Below are 18,353 nucleotides of genomic sequence, written 5' to 3' on the forward strand. Positions count from 1 at the left end.
GCCAAACAAGGGCTGGGCTCCAGACAGACTGGAAGCAGACCTCGTTGCCTAGGAGACCGCAGGACTCGGGCTGGGCCCAGCCCCATCTTGAGAAGGATGGCTTACAGACTCTTGTGTCCCAGCTGGCCTCGCACCTCTCAGCCTTCTTAGTAAGTAGGTCTACAGTCAGCAGCCACTAGTGTTGGCTCCTGGATTGGTTTCTTTTGACACAGGCTCTAACTAGATAGCCAAGCATCCTGCCTCAGCAGCCTAAGGGCTGGTTCTAAGTAAACCCCTAACAACTTAAAATCCTGTTTCTTTAAAATAACATTTTCCCTGACTAATAAGTTTATATCGGGTCCAGTGTTTGCCCAGCAAGCACAAGGTCCTGGCCACAATCCCCATGGCTAGACAAAATTATGGAAAGGTACACAGTTGCCCTCTAACCATTGCTCAGAAAATAAACTAGCTTCATTGACCTATTTAATATTCATTTAGTATTCATCCCATTCATTTAGAATTCTTACCACTGTTTTCCAGCCGATATGACTTCTCAAAATGTCTCCAAGCTAGAAATAACATACCTGCTTCTGATGAATAACTACTATTCCTTCTATGGAGGGAGACTTGGGCCACAAAGATTGCCTGCCAAGGTTGATCAAACTGTCCCTATAGAAGGCTCAGTGCTTCCTCATCATTTCCCAAAGGAAATATTGATCTGTAAATACTGGGACCAGTTTGAAAGATGAATACATCAGCATTACATGCAATTTTTTTTCTTCCCTTAAACTTACATTTAAATAAGGGATTCAGAGCTCACTACACCCTGCCCCAGATCGCTTCTAGACTCTGGTATTGACATTTAATAAAATGATTACAGTCTAGATACCCATATTTCTTTTTCTTCTTAAGAATTATTCAAGTAAAGACAAAGCTGCAATGGAGACTATAGGAAGGTACAGATTCTAGGTACATGAAATGCCTGTCAAGGGAAACTGCCCCAGTGAGAAAAAACAGAGAGTGTACCAAACTCTTCATAAATGCTGCTGTAATGTATTCATCTTGTTTTGCTGAATCTAATACACTGTGAAAAATCAACAGTTTTTACATTATTTACTATATGTATAGGAAAAAACTGTCAATTGAGTCCAAAAGTGGTAAAACAAAGTAAAACCACCAAAATATATCCAAAGTAAAATCTCCCAACACTGTAAAGGTACATTTATTATAGGACACACCCTAATTTCAGAGGAGTTACAATGTGACTGAATCATGAAATGCACCATTTTAACAGACCCTTACTGAGAAAAATCACAAATAACACAATAAGTACATTGAATTAGAGCATATTAATAATCACTAGCAAATTCCTAAAGCTCTTTGTTTCTGTTTCACTACTCAGTTGACATGAAGAAGGCACTGGCAATCACATTAATTCCTAGTGGATATCTCAGAGAAACTATGAAAATGAGAGATTTTCAATTTAGAAATCATTTCTTGAGGCACAGGTGAGGCTTCTGTTAAGTGCCTGTGTGTTGCTGGAAAGCTGAGTCCTGTTTTGAAGCCAGCTCTCTTTGGCACTGCACGGTGTCCTCTTCATAGAGCAGAAATACTCAAAGGACAGATTAGCATCCTCTGCTTCAGCCTACAGAGAAAGAAAAGCATTAAGCAAAGCATGTGAGCTTTCCAAGGATTCACTTTCTTAGAACTGCCCTCCTTACTGTTCAAGCCCAGTATGGAAGCCTGACAATTTGGTCAGCAAACTGTTTCACAGGTTTGTGTTTTTTCTCCTAAATCAGAATACTACCCAACTTCTGAAAAACAGAAGTCTCACTCAGCAGAAAGGACAGGATGATCACAAGTTTGAGGCTCAATGTAATACATACTGACTTCCAGACCAACGTGGGAAAGATAACCAAACTCTGTCTCAAATTAAGAAACAACAAGAAACTCAAATGTCTGAAAACCACTCTGAAAGGGGGAAATCATGGAACGTCCACTTAATCAAGCTCTTACCAAATATGAGCCTCAGAAGAAGATCCTACTGCATGTAAACATGGTATATTTATAAAATGCTCTGGATTCAGAGCATTTCGAACCTTTTTACCATGAGCTCTAAATGGAGGGAGAAAATGTTTTTTCTCATGGGGCTTGAACTCAAGGCCTGAATGCTTTCCTTGAGCTCTTTTTCTCAAGGCTATTGCTCTACTACTTTGAGCCACAGCCCTACTTCCAGTTTTCTGCTGGCTAAGTGCAGATAAGTGTCTCAGGGAGCCTGGGCGGCAGGGGGGTGGGGGTGTTGGCAGAGGAGGGGGGCGGTGGCTTACAGCTCTAATCCTAGCTCCTAAGGAGGCTGAGATCTGAGGATCTCAGTTCAACACCAGCCTGGACAGGAAAGTCTGTGAGTCTTATCTTCAATAAAACACCAGAAAACTGGAACTGGTTCTGTGGATCAAGTTACAGTGCTGGCCTTGGACTGAAGAGCTGAGGGACAGTGCCCAGGCACAGAGTTCAAGCCCTTTGAAAAACAACAACAACAACAACAACAAACTGTCTCATGGGGGGCTGGGAAGGTGGCTCAGTGGTAGAGCACATGCCTTGCATTCCACAGGCCCCGGGTTCTATTCCTCAGCACCACATGAGCTAAAAGAAAAAAGCTGGAAGTGGCACTATGGCTCAAGTGGTAGAGGGCTAGCCTTGAGCTGAAGAGCTGAAGGACAGTGCCCAGGTCCAGAGTTCAGGCCCCATTACCAGACCAAAAAAACAAAAAAAAAAAAACAAAATGTCTCATGGACTTTCTTTCCCAGGCTGGCTTTAAAGCACAATCCTTAGATCTCAGCCTCCTGAGTAACTAGGATTACAGTCATGAACCACCAGTGCCCAGCTCAACCTAAAAAATCTGATCCCCAAGTGTGCTGAAAAATCTGCTTATGCTCTGCTCTAGCCTAACAATTTAACAATAACAATACAATTATGTTAATTTTTTAAAGTCAGGAATTATCTATCTGCTCTGAGTATTAGGTTGTTCCCTTTTATCCTGGAGCTCTGTGGCAGAGGGCCAGCATTAACTGAAATGGATGCATTCATCAATGCACTGAAGAGGAATTGGTTTGCAATCTCACTGTGGATCCATCAACATATGACTAGATGTCTGCATTACATAAGGCCTCATTGTTCCACTCATTTCAACCAGTTCAAAAGCCATTTCTGAGCTGAACACTTAGATTAGGTAGAGGATTTAGGGAGTCCTTGGATTCAAACCAGTACAGAGAAACACAGAGATAAAGAGACAAAGATAAAGAGAGACAGGGAGAGAGACAGAGAGAGACACAGAGAGAGACACAGAGAGAGACAAAGACAGAGACACAGACAGAGAGAGAAATGAAAGCAGGGAGGGAGGTGGAAAGGAAGAAGGGAGGAAGAAAAAGAGGAAGGAATGAAGGAAGGAAGGAAGTCAATGAACCAATTTTATTTTATTTTTCTGAATCATATTTTCATTCTTGTCTTCTTATTCCAGAACACCCACCTTTTCTGTTTCCTTTTCGCAGAGGCAAGGTAGCTACTTTATACATCATAGGAAATAAAACTGCAGTGAAAATTGCAGACCCAAAACAGGCATACAGAAGCAATGGTAGATCTGGATATTGTCCTTGAAGAACTCCGGTTATTGCAGGAATAACCATTGTTCCCAAGGCAGCACCAATCAAAATAAATGCAACAGATTTGCCACTGATGGTGGTGTATTGTTGCATCCAAGAAAAAGCACTGGGAAATGGAGTGGCCATGGAGGCCCCATACACCGAGGTTGCTATCCAGAAACAAAGAGGGCTCCTGTGAAAAAGCACCAGAAACAAACAGGAGGCCAGGATGCCAATGTTGCTCAACACAATCATGGTGGCAGGGCTTAAACACCCAGCAAAGAGGATTGCCAGACCCCTGCAGGCTGCCAAGGTCCCCCAGAAGATGGAGTTCAAGCCAGCTGCCTCTCTCTCATCCATGCCAAGATGGGTGGTGGCAAAGGAGAAAAGGTAAGAAGTGTATGTCATCTGAGCCGCAGCTTAGAAGAAGGACAACAGAAAAAGCAGACAGAGAAGGGCCTTGTGGTATTGAGCTCTTCGAGATTGCTGAGCAGATGCTGTTGATTTTCCCTGCCTTGACCTTTTCATGCAGAACAGAGCAAAGAAAAGGAGAGAAACTACGAGAATGTAGGTGCCTATGGAAGCATAAGCCCACAGTAAGTTCATGTCATGGGGAGCTGCGAGTAGAGAGTCTGAGGCGGCTTCAGAAGAGGCATTGAGGGCTGCAGGGAGAAAGTCAGGCTCTGTGTGGTTGTCAGCAGACACTGTGGGGCCCAGGGCCAGTTTAGCCAGCAGGGGAGCCAGGAAGGCGCCCAGGGCCAAACTGAAGTGTAAGGCCTGCATGTGGCTGGGGCTCTTGTCCCCCCAAAGAGCCAAGATGAGCACTTTCCCACCTAGCAAAGAGACACAGAGAAAGTTTTAAGTTATACACACAACTTAGTAACACTGGCCCTGAGTCACTTCTGTGTCTCAGCAGCCCTAAGCCACCACCACCACCCCCAGACAACAATGTTCTTACAGCCAGGCTCAGTACTAAAGCTTGTTTTAAAACAGTTCCCATACTGAACAGGTGCTGGTGGCTCACAACGCTAATCCTAGTTACTGAGGAGGCTGAGATCTGAAGGTTATGGATTTGAACACAGCCCCAGCAGCAAAGTCAGTGAGAGTCCAATTAACCACTAGAAAACAGGAAATGAAGCTGTGGATCAAAATGACAGAATACTAGCCTTTAGCAAAGAAGCTCAGGGACAGTGCCCAGGCCTTGAGTGCAAACACACAAGAACAAAAATGAAATAAACAAAAGTACTGCCAATTCCACATTGGAGACTAATATTATTATATCTACTTGTATATTTTAAAGACTTATACATATTTGCCAGGCAAATTAAATAGTGAGCAAATCATCAAAGGGTGTCATATGGGTAGGCCATTGAAGAGTTCATATTTTATGTAAAAGGCAGATTCAAAGTATCCAGGCAGGACTTGATTACAGGATTCTGTTGAGCTCATAACAGACAAGAATATCAAGTTTTCTGTTTTGTACTTAGATTTCAGATATGCACATATTTCCTCCTGGAATTTTATAGTCAAACAAAATTTGAAAGATAAAATATGTGCATAGTCTGACAATGAGCATGCAAGGAGGCTAGAATTAAAGGATAAAGAGCTATCACATGTGTCATTTAGTCACGTTTTGAAGATGGGTGGAGAATAGGAACTTTACGGGGTAAAAAAAAAAGAGTAGAAAAGAAATAGGAAAGTTGTGCCAGGATTCTCTAAGCTTAAAACCAGGTGGCTGTCTCTATGCTTGTATAGCCAAATAGTGGTTCCACATTTATTTCAGCTATCAAACCATCATTGTCTCTCTCCCTCTCTCCCTTTTTTTTCTTTTTTTTTTTTTGGTCAGTGGTAGGGCTTGACCACTGGGCCTGTGGGCTGTCCCTGAGCAATTCAGCTCAAGGTTAGTGCTGTACCAATTGAGCCACAGCACCACTTCCAGTTTTCTGGTGGTTAGTGAGAGATAAGAGTCTCATGGACTTTCCTACCTGGGCTGGCTTTGAACCATGATCCTCAGATCTCAGCCTCCTGACTAGCTAAGATTATAGGCGTGAGCCCTGGGTGTCCATTTCCATCATTGTCTCTTACACCACAATGATAAAGAATGATCTCAAAATCATAGATTCATCACCTTTGTTTTAATTACCCATAGGCAGAGTGATTGAATTTTTATTTTACTTTATTTTATTTTTTTGTACTATTTTTATTTTGTACTACTGCTGGTTCTTGAAATCAGAGTGTGCACACTGTTGTTTAACATTTCTGCTCAAGGTTGTCACTCTACCATCTGAGCCACACTTCCAACTTCCAGCTTTTTGCTGGCTAATTGGAGATAAGAATCTCACAGACTTTACTGTGCTGACTTTGAACTATGTTCCTCAGATCTTAGCCTCCCGAGAAGTTAGGATTATGGGCATGAGCCATCAGCAACTTAGAATATTTTAAATGAACAATCTTTCCGAACTTCACAGTTAGATGTTCAAAATTCCACTAACCTGTATCGAGAACACCAAATGAGGCACTAATGGCAGACATCATAACAATCAGCAACACTGCAGTCTTGCAAAATGGAATAAGATAAGTACTCACAGTGACGACCCACATGGACAGCCCTGCAAAGGAGAGTCAAACGTCAGCTATAAAGGCAGCATTTGGGCTAGGAATGTGGCTTAGTGGTAGAGTGCTTGCAGAGCATGCGTGAAGCCCTGGATTTGATTTCTCAGTACCACATAAACAGAAAAAACTCAAAGTTGCACCGTGGCTCAAGGGGTAGAGTGCTAGCCTTGAGTACAAGAAGCTTAGGGATAATGCCCAGGAACTGAGTTGAGGCCCAGGAATGGCAAAATAAATTAATAACTAATAATGGTGCTAATTAATTAATTAAACCAGCATTCCTCCAGGGTCATGAGGCAAGCCAATATCATTAAAGCTTCCAGAAGATTCAAGAAGGCAGGTTTGCTTTTAGGGTGATGACAGCTTAGAATTAAAGCTGTTATTTTTTCTCTGCTTGATGTATATCTGGACTATTATGTATTCAATGTGTCATGAGCAAAGGAGTTAAGGCGTAAGGATTAATGGATGAAGAAAGTCACACCTGTAAATAATAAAATAATTTTTTTTAAAAAGCTTCCAAAATACAAAGTAAGTTCAAGTTAAAAAGTTTCTCTAACTGGTCATATCATTAAAATATTTTAAGATCTTTGTGTATTATTAAATCTATATATGATACCACTAAGCAAATCTTTATCACAGAAGAGACAAAATTTATTTACTTAAATAGTTTACATTTAAGAACCCAAAAGAGCCAGTCATTAGTGGCTCAGGCCTGTAATCCTAGCTACTCTGGAGGCTAAAATGTGAGGATCACAGGTCATGAGTTCAAGCCCAATAACTGGAAAAACAGAGAACCAAAAGGGACTTTTAAATATGGTACAACTAATATAATAGTGTTTAGTAAATCAGAATAAATTGTTTTGGCAAATAGTGTGAAGCAATTCAAGGCAAATTTACTATTAGGCTGGACATGGGATTCAGTGATAGACCTCTTAGGTAGCATGTGTGGGGCTCTGAGTGGGATTATCAAGATGACAAAAACATTACACACACACACGCACACACGTGTGCATATCTTTGAAAGCTACTTTAGAAATAAGAAGGATACTTTATTTAATTATCAGTAAATGTAGATTATTCTCCTTGCTTCCAAAGGTGCTTTGTCAGTTGGATCTAGATTTTTTTGAAACCCATGGTCCTGTTCAAACCACAGCATGCTAAAAAGCGATGCCAGGGGTTGGGAAGGTGGCTCAGGGGTACAGTGCTTGCCTTGTATGCATGAGGCCCTGGGTTTGATTCCTCAGCACCACATAAGCAGAAAAGGCCAGAAGTGGAGCTATGGTTCAAGTGGTAGAACACTAGGCTTGAGCAGAAGAAAGAGCTGAGGGACAGCACCCAGGTCCAGAGTTCAGGCCCTATGACTGACAAAAATAAATAAGAAAACAAAATAAAAAGGGATGCTGGTCACCACCAGGCTGCAGCATAGCGCTCTGGGCTCATCACTAACATGGAGATAAATGTGAAGCCTGTGTCAGTTTGTCACCATCTCCTGCCCCACACTGTCAACCCAGAGTCCAGAGAGCGTGGCCACATTCCCACAGCTCATCTGGCTTCAGATAGCCCTAGAGACCTGCCCTACACCTGATGTGCAGAGGTTTGGGACAAGTGTGTGACATGGTGCCTCAGTTCCCCTGGAGGTCGGGAGGCTCAGGACTGCCATCAGCACACCTGAGGGTTAATCAAGGCTCCGGGTGGCCCAGGACAGATGCCCTGTGGCTGCCAAGGTGAGAGCCATGGAGAAAGACCTGGCTTCTGTGGAGGACCCTGAAACACCATTCATTTCAGTTGTCAACAAGTTTTCTTATTGTAAATATGAAGTTGTAAATTCACTGACAGGTACAAAGAAGCAAAGATCACTGTTTCCTTACCCAGAAGTAAAAACTGATTCATACAGTCCAAAAGAACTCCTCCGATTAAAGAGCCACACATATATCCTAAAGCACGACCCACAAATATTACAGAAAGACTGCTGATATTGCGGTTCACGTTAGTGGCCAGATCTTGAAACGTGGGTCCCAGTATAGAAGTACTTATTCCCTGAAATATTAAAAAAAAAGCCAAAAATGTTTGCTTATCAAAACAATATGCATCTAGCTCACATCCATTACGGAAAAATGGGGAGATGATACAAAGCAAAGTAGAGAATGAAGTCAAGACCCTGTGACACTAAAGTTTCTCCATCTCATAATCAGTCACTCTTTTGTACTTATATTTCCTTGTTCTTATACTTGCTGGAATTGTTTGCCTCTTGACTTCAGCTGTGTTCTTTGTCACCAGCCAGCTGTGTCAGTGGTAGGAGTCCTTACTTAAGACTTAAAGAACATCCCCTTGGGGCTTGTTGATAACAAGTTCCCAAGTGGGAACTTTCCACTGACAGAATGCTGTCTAGCTTCTTTAAATCAGCCAATCACAAACAGAATGTGAGCTGGACTCCTATTGGTAGGAGGGAGGGCACCACTCTTTGTATTAGCATAAAAACCAAGGGGGCTGGGTCTACCTGCCTAATTCTGGGTAGAGTGCCTATGCACCCTTCTGTGCAGAAGTGAATTGACTGGACTAAATCTCCTTGTCTCTTGAGTGTCCCATTGGGACACAGGAGGATTCCATACTTCTAAGAGCCCACAGGAAGAAAAACACATACAGTGACACTCCTGTCATCACCAGAGCTGTAGACTCCAACTGCTTTTCTTCTCATCAAAATTTTTAATTTCATCAGGTTGTGGTGGTACATGCCTGAATTCCATTGCTTAGGCAGCAGGATGATCACAAGTTCAAGGCCTCCCTGGACTAAAATAGCAAAACACAGACTCCAAAAACAAAACAAAAAATGCTCCGCCTGTTTCAAAACTGTTTTATTTCTTGTAGCATTTTGTTGTAGTTAGTTCACTATTTGAATAATACCTTGAAAGACTACTTTGAAAAAAGGAATTTTTATACAACAATTTCAAGACTGGAAGGAGGAGGAGGAATCAGAGGAAGAGGAGAAAGAAGAGGAAGAAAAGCAAGAAGAGGAAGAAAAAGAAGAAAAGAGTCTATTGAAAGTTAGTATGTAGCTGGCTGGGAATGTCAGTCAGTGATATAGCATCTGCCCATCTTGCCTGAGTTCCTGTATTCAATCTCAAGCATGGCAAAAATAAAAATAAATGAATTTATGTGTTTATTTATCACATGTGTATTGCATAATGTTCCATTAACTTTATGACAATAAAGCTATTCTTGAGTTCATTTTTAAATTCTAAGCATACAACACGCACTACTTTCCTTTCTTCCTCCTTTCTTTCTTCCTCCTTGCTCTTCCCCTTCTCTTCTTTTCATCTGTTTCAACTCAGGGCCTGGGCCCCATCGTCCCTGAGCTTTTTCTCTCTAGGTTAGATCTCTAAAATGAGCCACAGCTCAACTTGCAACTTTTTAGTTGTTCATTGAAGATAAGATTCTCACAGACTTTCCTGCAAGGGCTGGCTTCTTCCATCCTCAGATACCAGATTCTGAATAGCAGGATTATAAGTGTGAGCCACCCACCCTGGCTAATTATTCCTTGGAAGACTGACATTGGCTATGAGGACTGAAGTTACCCTCCAGAGACTCCCAGGAGAACCAGCGATGGAATATTTAGAATGGACCAACCAGGGCCTCTTGTGCCTGCCAGTCTCTCAGGGCACCTGGGGGTCATGAGGGATCATTCTCTTCCATTTGAGGGTCACAGATTTGGGTTTTGAGCTCTCTGGGGCTGAACTAAATCCAGGATCACACTGAATTTGATGATCAACGGGCTCTTATCCAGTCAGAGACCCCCTATTGAAAATAGATTCCTCCAAATCTAAGGAGCCCACTTGCTGAGGCTCCTGCTAACTTGACTCACAAAAATTATGGACCCAGAATAGGTGTGTGTCTAGAAACACAGGGTAACCTTATTATGCACACACAGACCTGAAAACCTTAGAGAAGGAGAGAGATCACCAACCTTTGTGGGAGAAGATGTGGGTCCCAGGGGAGCTGAGGGGTCTTTAGATGGATCAGGTCCTTACATGGAGGGCCTGTGAAGAGCACTGAGAGGGAATTGAGAGAGATAACCCTAAGTCTCAGCCAGCCAGGCCAAAGGGCAAGGCAAGACTGAGGAGCTGGGGCTCAGCTAGGGGAAGAGATAGATCCTGATGGCTTCCCACAGGCCAGCAGGCCTCCTGTTCCCCTGATTACAAATGACTCAAAAAAGGAAAATAGAAATGCTTATATAAGTCAGGAATTTTCACTCTCAAAAAGAAAATTTAAAGGGCTGGGATTTAGTTCAGTAGCAAAGCACTTCTCTATCAAGTGCAACATCCTGGGTAAGATTCCCAGTACCAATAAAAAAAAAAGTCCAAAAACAAAATACGAAGAAGTTGAAGACGAAGAAGACAAAGAAGAAGACGAGGAAGAAGACGAAGAAGACGAAGACGAAGAAGAAGACGAAGACGAAGACGAAGACGAAGACGAAGACGAAGACGAAGAAGACGAAGAAGACGAAGAAGACGAAGAAGACGACGAAGACGACGAAGAAGACGAAGAAGACGAAGAAGACGAAGAAGAAGAAGAAGAAGAAGAAGAAGAAGAAGAAGAAGAAGAAGAAGAAGAAGAAGAAGAAAGAAAGAAAGAAAGAAAGAAAAAGAAAGAAGGAAGAGAAGCAGAAGACCCACCACAACCACCAGCACCACCACCTATATTCATTTCAAATTTATTTGCCTTTGGTAGTCTTTTGTTAATTAAAAAATATTAGCTTACTATTAAAATGCATGTCTTTAGAGTTGTCTCCACTAGATGTAATACAACCAGAAATGTTCCTGATAATCAGTACGCTTTGTGTTAACTCCATTGTACCAAATGTGTCAGCAAGAATAATTGATGATGACTAGCTGTTCAAGATCTCCTCTTTATAAATGATCCAACACAAATGTTAGAGATCAAGTGAATTAAGTAGATGTACAAAGATGTTATTCCTATAGTAGAATATTTTATTATTCTTATCAGGAATTAATAGTTGGGACTGAGGGAAATCTGTGCAACTCATCTTTTTGTTTTTCTTTTTTTTTTCTTTTTTTCTTTTTTTTTTTTTTTGTTTCTCATTCTAGGTCTTGAACTCTGGCCTGGCACTGTCCCTGAGTTTTTGTGCTTAAAACTAACACTCTACCTCTTTGAGCCACAGTGCCACTTCCAGCTTTTGGAAGGTAAGTGGAGATAAGCATCTCATGGATGCCCATGCCTAAGCTGGCTTTGAACAGTGATCCTCAGATCTCAGCCCCCTGAGTAGCTAGCATGTGCACTCTCTCTGCAGGAGATAAAGGTAAGTTTCAGGGAGGAACATTGTTCATAGGGTTCTTAGTCACTGGCTCTTGGCAGCAGCGCAGTGCCACACTCATATGGAATTCAAAGCTAACCTCTAAGTTGGGGAACACTTTGGATCTGGTGGTTAAGCAGACCTCCCTGGGGCTCAGAGGGTAGGAGCCATGCTCTCAAAGGCAAGAGAAAACAAGGATGTTTCACAATACCGTGGAGGAACAGCACTCAGCTGTACAGCTCCTCCTTGCCTGTGTTGGGCTCATGTGAGGGGCTGAAGAATACTGAGTGCTTAACTTTCCAATGTGGTCAAAGAGGTCAAAGGAGGAGTTGAACAGGTGGCCGACAGGCTGGGGTGTAGTTCAATGGACAGAGCACATACTTAGTGTATACAGTAGGCCCTGGGTTCCAACCCAAGCACACACAGAGGAAAAGATGGCTGATGACTCTTATTTATTCCTTTCTTTCTTTTTTTTTTTTTTGTGTGTTGGTCTGGAGGCTTGAACTTGGGCCTGGGCGCAATCCCTGCACTCTTCAGCTCAAGGCCAGTGCTGGATCACATGAGCCGCAGTGCCACTTCCATGACTCTTGTTTCTTAAGACACTACCACCCCATCCACTGCAGAGACTCCTCAGAGGAAAAGAACACACCCATGCCTGTGAGCTGCTGACTGGTGGTTAGCAGGCATCTTGAATGGTTGACAGCAAGGTTTTTTACTCTTCATCTAGATTTCCAATCTTCCTTTAATGAGTCTCCAGGTCCCTGTGACTTGTGTTACTGGGCTAATTACAAAAATGGTTGACTTCTTCTCCTTGTTGGTGCTGGAACTGGGGACTTGAATGCAGAGCATAGGGGCTGATCCTTAACTTTTCTGCTCAAGGATGAAGATCTACTACTTAGGCCACACCTCTTGGAGATAAGAATCTCTCAGATTTGTCTGCTCCAGCTGGCTTTGAACCACAGTCTTCAGATCCCTACCTCTGAATAGGCAGGAGTACAGGCATGAGCCATCAAGGTCTGGCTTCGATTACATTTTTTTTAATGTCAGGCAGTTTCAAATACAACTATGAGCTTTAATCATAGCATTCTCTGAACAAAGATAACGACCACTAGTGCTTGAATACTGTTCTACTTTCCTTATTAAGGGGATATTAGATCATTTCATTTTAATCAGTTTGTTCATAGAGATACCTGTTATAAAGAGTATTTTGGCTTCTGGATAAATCTTCCTGACAGTCATAATAATAGTCTTCCTGATATATTCCCTCATGAGTCATGAATGTCCTAAGCAGCCATTCCTGTTCATCAAATGATCAACAGAAACATGAAGCAAGCATAAGGAATCATAAAGCAACTCTGTCATTGTAAATTGTGAATTCCAAGCCCTAGCCAGTGGTGACTCATACCTGTAATCAGAGATATTCAGAGATGCTGAGACCCAGAGGCTCAAGGTTTGAAGCCAGCCTGGGCAGAGACATCCAGGATCCTTATCTCTAATTAATCAGCAAATTGCTGCATTGGACATGTGGCTCAGGTGGTAGAGCACATGAGCAAAAACGCCAGGGAAGAGTGTAATGCCCTGAGTTCAAGCCCCAGCCCCAGCATAAACAACAACAACAAAAACAATAAATAGCAAATTCCATAATTAAGCCAAGCTGGCCATTGTCCTGTGGTGATAGAAATTGCTTCCAGGGCTCAAGGTTTCAGTCACTTGTACTTTCTATCAACATTCTTGTCAATTCCCATTAACATGAACAGCTAACAAAGAAGAGAATTGTTAAATCGGATCCAAAGCTGCCCCTGTATAGAGGGATCTGTAACCACCTTAAAATATGAGCAAACTTGAACCAGAGAGACTGTTAGTTGATCAAGTAGCTGTACAGTTCAGAGTGCAGCCCATCCCAGCCTGCAAGGTGCCAGAAATATGCAAAAAAGGCAAATTCACTAAAAACAGGCAAAGTCATTCATTCCCATGTCCCTTTCTTGCTCTGCCAATAGACATCACCTGCACAGGCTCCCTGACAGAGCTTGGCAAACAGTTGCTGTTCAGGTGTTTCCCAACACATAAATCCTCAAACATTTCTTTGTGCAAAGAACCTGATTTTAAAAATGACTTGCTTAAGGCTGGGAAGGTGGCTCAGTGGTAGAGCCTTGCAGGCATGAGGCCCTGGGTTCAACTCCTCGGCACCACATAAGCCAAAAGAAAAAAACCCTGGAGTGATGCTGTGGCTCAAATGGTAGAGCACTAGCCTTGAGCTGAGGAGCTGAGGGACAGCGCCCAGACCCAGAGTTCAGGCCCCACGACCAACCCCCCCCCGCAAAAAATGACTTGCTTAATTTTATAATGGAGGTTAGCAAGAACTAAGGGTTACACTTGCCTTTCAGGGCTAATTCCTTGAACCCTTTAAGAAAAATGGTTTCACATTGTCTACTTTTCGAGAATAGTTGGCTCTAATTGCACTGGTGCTCCAAAGGCAAGCAACCCTCCCCCACCACCCACCTCCCACCTAGCTCAACAGGAGCAGGCACAACTAAGGACCAGGACCAGCACACAGGTGCACAGCAAGCACTTAGTACACTACAAAGTTAGGGCCTTGGCTGTATTCAAATTACTCCATGTCTTCTTAAGATTTACAAGTGTGGGGCACAGTGAGTGGGAACTCACCAATCACCTGCAGTGACTTCTTCCTTAGACCTTCTCCCTCCCTGCAATGACAAAGCTTTACAACAATCCTGCCTCTGAGTCTCTGAATGCTTAAGTGACCAGGAGTGACTTGCCGGGGTTCATCTTCCCACACCCCCAGATCGCAATTGTCAAATGCAGAAATGGAAGCTACCCAAGGCATTGGCAAAAGGAGTACATAGCCTTAACTATACTCCACTATTTTATATTTCTTATAAGAAGAACGGAAGGATTGATTAGAATTAGGGCAGAGTAGAAGACAGGTGCCTAACTTTACCACTGAGCCAGACACAGAATCTGGAAAACTCATTTTCCTCTTGATTTCCATTCTGTCTGAAAAGTTAAGCAGCCAGACCTTACAAAAAGAGGAAACCCCAGAAAAGTACTTTTCTCTGTAACCATTTGGTCAGGGGCTAGAGAACCAAGATACCTCTCTTGTGTCTGGGCCAGGACCTAAAGGAATCTTAGAAAAGTTTGAGACATTTGAAACACATAGTAGGACACTCAATTTCATACTCCACCCTCCAGGATTGGCATTGTACCCCAGGGCTGGACGAGGACACTGAGGCCAAGCAGATGAGTGGTTACTCAGTGCTCAAGTAGGGAGAAGCAGGACTCCAGGGGGAGAGCACAGCCCTGCAGGACCCCTGCTAGAACCCAGCCTGGGGGCAGCCCAGCTCTCACCATCCCCAGGAAGGCCAGACACAGGATCACGGTGGTGAACCAGCGCAGCATGCTCCCGGCACGGCCACTCGGCCTCCGGGACACCGCCACTGCCTCGGGCTCTTTCTGGGCAGGGGCCTGAGCCTGGAGGAGCCGCTGCCCGGCAGCCCCCGGCCCACCGAGGTCGGCTTCCAGCTCCAGCCTGGCGGCCTTTTGCTGCCTGGGGATCCCGGGCTCTGAGCACTGGTCCCTCCAGCCGCAGAGGCCTCTGGGTGCCACCTCCCCCCAGGGACGGTCCAAGGACAGGGCCCGGGAATTGAGACTTTGCACTGAGCGCGTCTTGCAGGCTGGAGACACGCGCTGCTCCACTTGGCACAGCTCCTGCAGATGGTGGTTGGCCTTTCCTCATCCAGGACCTGTCTCCAAGGGTGAGGAAACTCGGTTGCCTGCAGCATCTCTCCTAGGGGAGTCCACAGAGACCCGCGGGCGGTCGCCGCCACGTGGTGGTAGCTGTAATTGCAACCTCAGAGCAGCTGCATCCTCTGGGCTGACACCCTCTGCCCCATGGTTCTGGGGTCTCTAGGCCCACCAGAAGAAGACCCCTCCAGAGCTCCGCCTGCGCCTCTCAGCGCCACCAGAGGCCTCGTGGGCGCAGCTCCCTCTGCGGACTCTCCACTGTGCTGGGTTGGACCAAGGGTCTCTGCATGCAGCCCATGCTCACTGCAGCCAATTCCAAGATTGGACAGGCAGCACTGAAACAGCTGGGGCCAAGGCACAAGCAGGAGTTAGTGTGCATTTGTGGCGTAGTTCAGCATGTCCTCCTCTCCCTGTGGCTAGATGGACACGAATAAAATTCCATATGAAATGAAAAGCACCCAAATATCAGCCAAAGATGTCTCAAGAGACGGAAAAGTACCACACCAAATTCCGGCCAGTTCTCCAAGGAGTTCCAAACGCTAGTGCGGTAGTGCAAGTTGCATGCTGTAGCAGAAAATGATGAGAAGGGTTACTTTTCCAATGTTCTACCACTAAGCTATACACGTGTAGACCAAGACCCTTAATCCTCAAGAGCAGGAGATATTGACTTGAGTAAAATTCATTTAAACTACTGGTTGTAAAAACAACACATAGTGTGCTTGCCCTCACAGTGAAGCCGTTCTTGCAGTTGGTGATCCTAAAGCAAGTGAGTGTGAAAATGCCATTCACCAAAATGGACAGGTGTGCAGCAATGAATGCACTGAGAGAAGACGAGGTGTGATAGGTTGGGAAAGACCTAGGCTGTGTGGTGAGCCAGCCACTTCCAACCTCATCATGACAAGATCACTTCCAGCACTGCAAAGATCCATCCATATAGTCATTAAAGCGACCAAAGTCAGAGAACACTATTAAAGGGACAGCTTTATTAGTCCACAGATAATCAGCTAATAGAAATGGAAATTTTAGAAATGGAGGGCCCACAATGGGGTACAAGAGAAATCATCAACATGGCTACAAAAATAAGGGATATGACTCAACAAGACAGATATGGGGGAGAGGAGGTTCAGCACACACATGAGCCCTTCACAGAAGGGTGGGCAACTCAGCAAGATGCTTGAGAGATAGAAGGACCAATCAGGAGCCTCCGTGCAGCATAAGTCCACCCCTGGACCATTAAGACAGGAGCCCTCCCTCAGATCTTAGGAGGTAAAGACTCTACATATAATAGCATCCAGAGAGACTGGGCATTCTGAGTTCTAGGATCCTTCCTTTTACAAGGAGTTCATTTTGCCATTTCATTTACTTCTCCTTTGAGGTTGTTATTATTGTTGTTTTCTTTCAAAAACACCTGCTCCTCCTTCTTTAAACACTTTCTTGCCCTTTAATTCTTTAATTGGAAGAGAAAACAAACTAGAACCCTAGACAGCATCAAACCTTTGGCACTATTTGTTCCCCCCAGAGTCCTGTGTTTGGGTTTCCTGCTGTCTATCTGCCAAGACAGTCAGAGGCTGCCGCAGCCATGGTCCAAATGTTCCAGGTGTGGCTCCATGACAGTACGGCTCAGCAGACACAGCACGTTCCTCGGGATGCTGATTCTGCAGACATTCACAGTGAAAGAGTTGTGGGGCGTTCAGAGGCTTCCACCCAGATTTCACATAAAAGCCTGGAAGGTCCAATGGCATGCAGCAGGCTGAAAGTGTCTGCAAGCAGCCCCTTATAAGATAAGGCTTGGAGGCAGAGCCACAAAGGAGACCACAGCAAGATGCCAGAAACTTGACCTGTCTGCTTAGAGAATCTGCAGACAATAGACAGAACCAGCCAAAGAGAGTGAGTAAAGTCAGCGAACTCCTAGAGCTAGGCTACTCAAGATATGAGAACCCACTATCTACTTCCAAACTTTTCCCAACTGACTTTATGTCTTATTTTGGCGTGATCCCTTTTTCTTTCTTTTCCTTTTTCTTTTTATTGTAAAGATGATGTATAGCAGGGTTACAGTCACAAAAGTCAGGTAATGAGAACCTTTCTTTTTTAAAAAATAACGATAAGCAATGTTCAATTATTTGCATTTATTTTATGCTAAACTTATTACAGTGCCATAAATTTTTGTTTCTTCTGGGATACCTTTTTCTGCGGTGAGGCCTCCTCTTCTGACTTAGAAACAATTTGCTCCTTCCACTTCTGTTTGAAGTGTCACCTCTTCCCTCATTTTCTCTCAGCTTTCCCTCCTGACCTCCCTCCTCCACAAGGTGTATAGTTCCTTTTCAGCAGAGTGTCTAGTAAATATCACTCCTGCATTTGACACCCTTTGTTTCCCATTTCTGTGACTCCCTTACCCTCCCCCAAATAGATACACTTACCTACAACACAACAAGTACCGAAGGCAAAAATGACGACAAAAGGAGAAAAGCACAAAAAGTAAAATAATAAAAAGCCTCCTTTCCACTTCTTGGAGTTCATTTCATAAATATCATTTTACATGGTCACATACACATATAGCTTTTCTGATATACACATGAGCCTTTGTGACGCTATCCTCCTTTGGTCCCACTGGGAGAATGTTTAGAGTCCTGATTAAGTGTATTTCTTGGTCTTTCATCATTCATTGTGTTTACTTATAGATTTATAGGCACATTTTAATTACTACGAATGAGGGAAAACATGCAACCTTTGTCTCTTTGGGTGTAGCTTATTTCACTTAATATACATTTTCCCTAGTCTGTCCATCTCCTCACTCATGGGGCAGTATCATACTTTCTGATGGAAGCATAGAATTCCAATGTGTATATTTACTAAATGTTCTTGATCCATTCACACACTGAGAGGCATCTGGGTTGATTCTATATCTTGGATTTAGTCAACAATGCTGCAATGAACCTGGTTGTGTGGTCTTGTTTGTGGAATTGCTGGGTCATAGGAAAGCTCTATGTTTAGACTTTTGATCTTTCCTTCTATTTCCAACTCCTCCCTGTTGGAGGAGATGCGGACCCTGAGATTAT

The 18,353-nt window shown here is 43.7% G+C and overlaps 1 long non-coding RNA gene and 1 pseudogene across 3 annotated transcripts; one reads left to right on the forward strand and one right to left on the reverse strand.

The window, feature by feature from the left end:
- Positions 1-108: 108 nt before the first annotated feature.
- LOC138819150 (uncharacterized) lies at positions 109-9,392 on the forward strand. Of its 3 annotated transcripts, none has more exons than XR_011369331.1 (3): positions 109-149; positions 3,528-4,007; positions 8,944-9,392. It is a non-coding gene; the product is annotated as an uncharacterized lncRNA (long non-coding RNA). The 3 variants fall into 3 exon arrangements; XR_011369330.1 differs by lacking the exon at positions 109-149 and adding an exon at positions 1,319-2,038; XR_011369332.1 differs by lacking the exon at positions 109-149 and adding an exon at positions 1,319-1,753.
- LOC138819147 (sodium-dependent glucose transporter 1-like) lies at positions 1,186-15,153 on the reverse strand (annotated as a pseudogene).
- Positions 15,154-18,353: the final 3,200 nt, after the last annotated feature.

Source organism: Dipodomys merriami, unplaced genomic scaffold, assembly GCF_024711535.1.
Source record: "Dipodomys merriami isolate MVZ:Mamm:240054 unplaced genomic scaffold, mDipMer1.0.p SCAF_8, whole genome shotgun sequence".
Lineage (NCBI taxonomy): Eukaryota > Metazoa > Chordata > Mammalia > Rodentia > Heteromyidae > Dipodomys > Dipodomys merriami.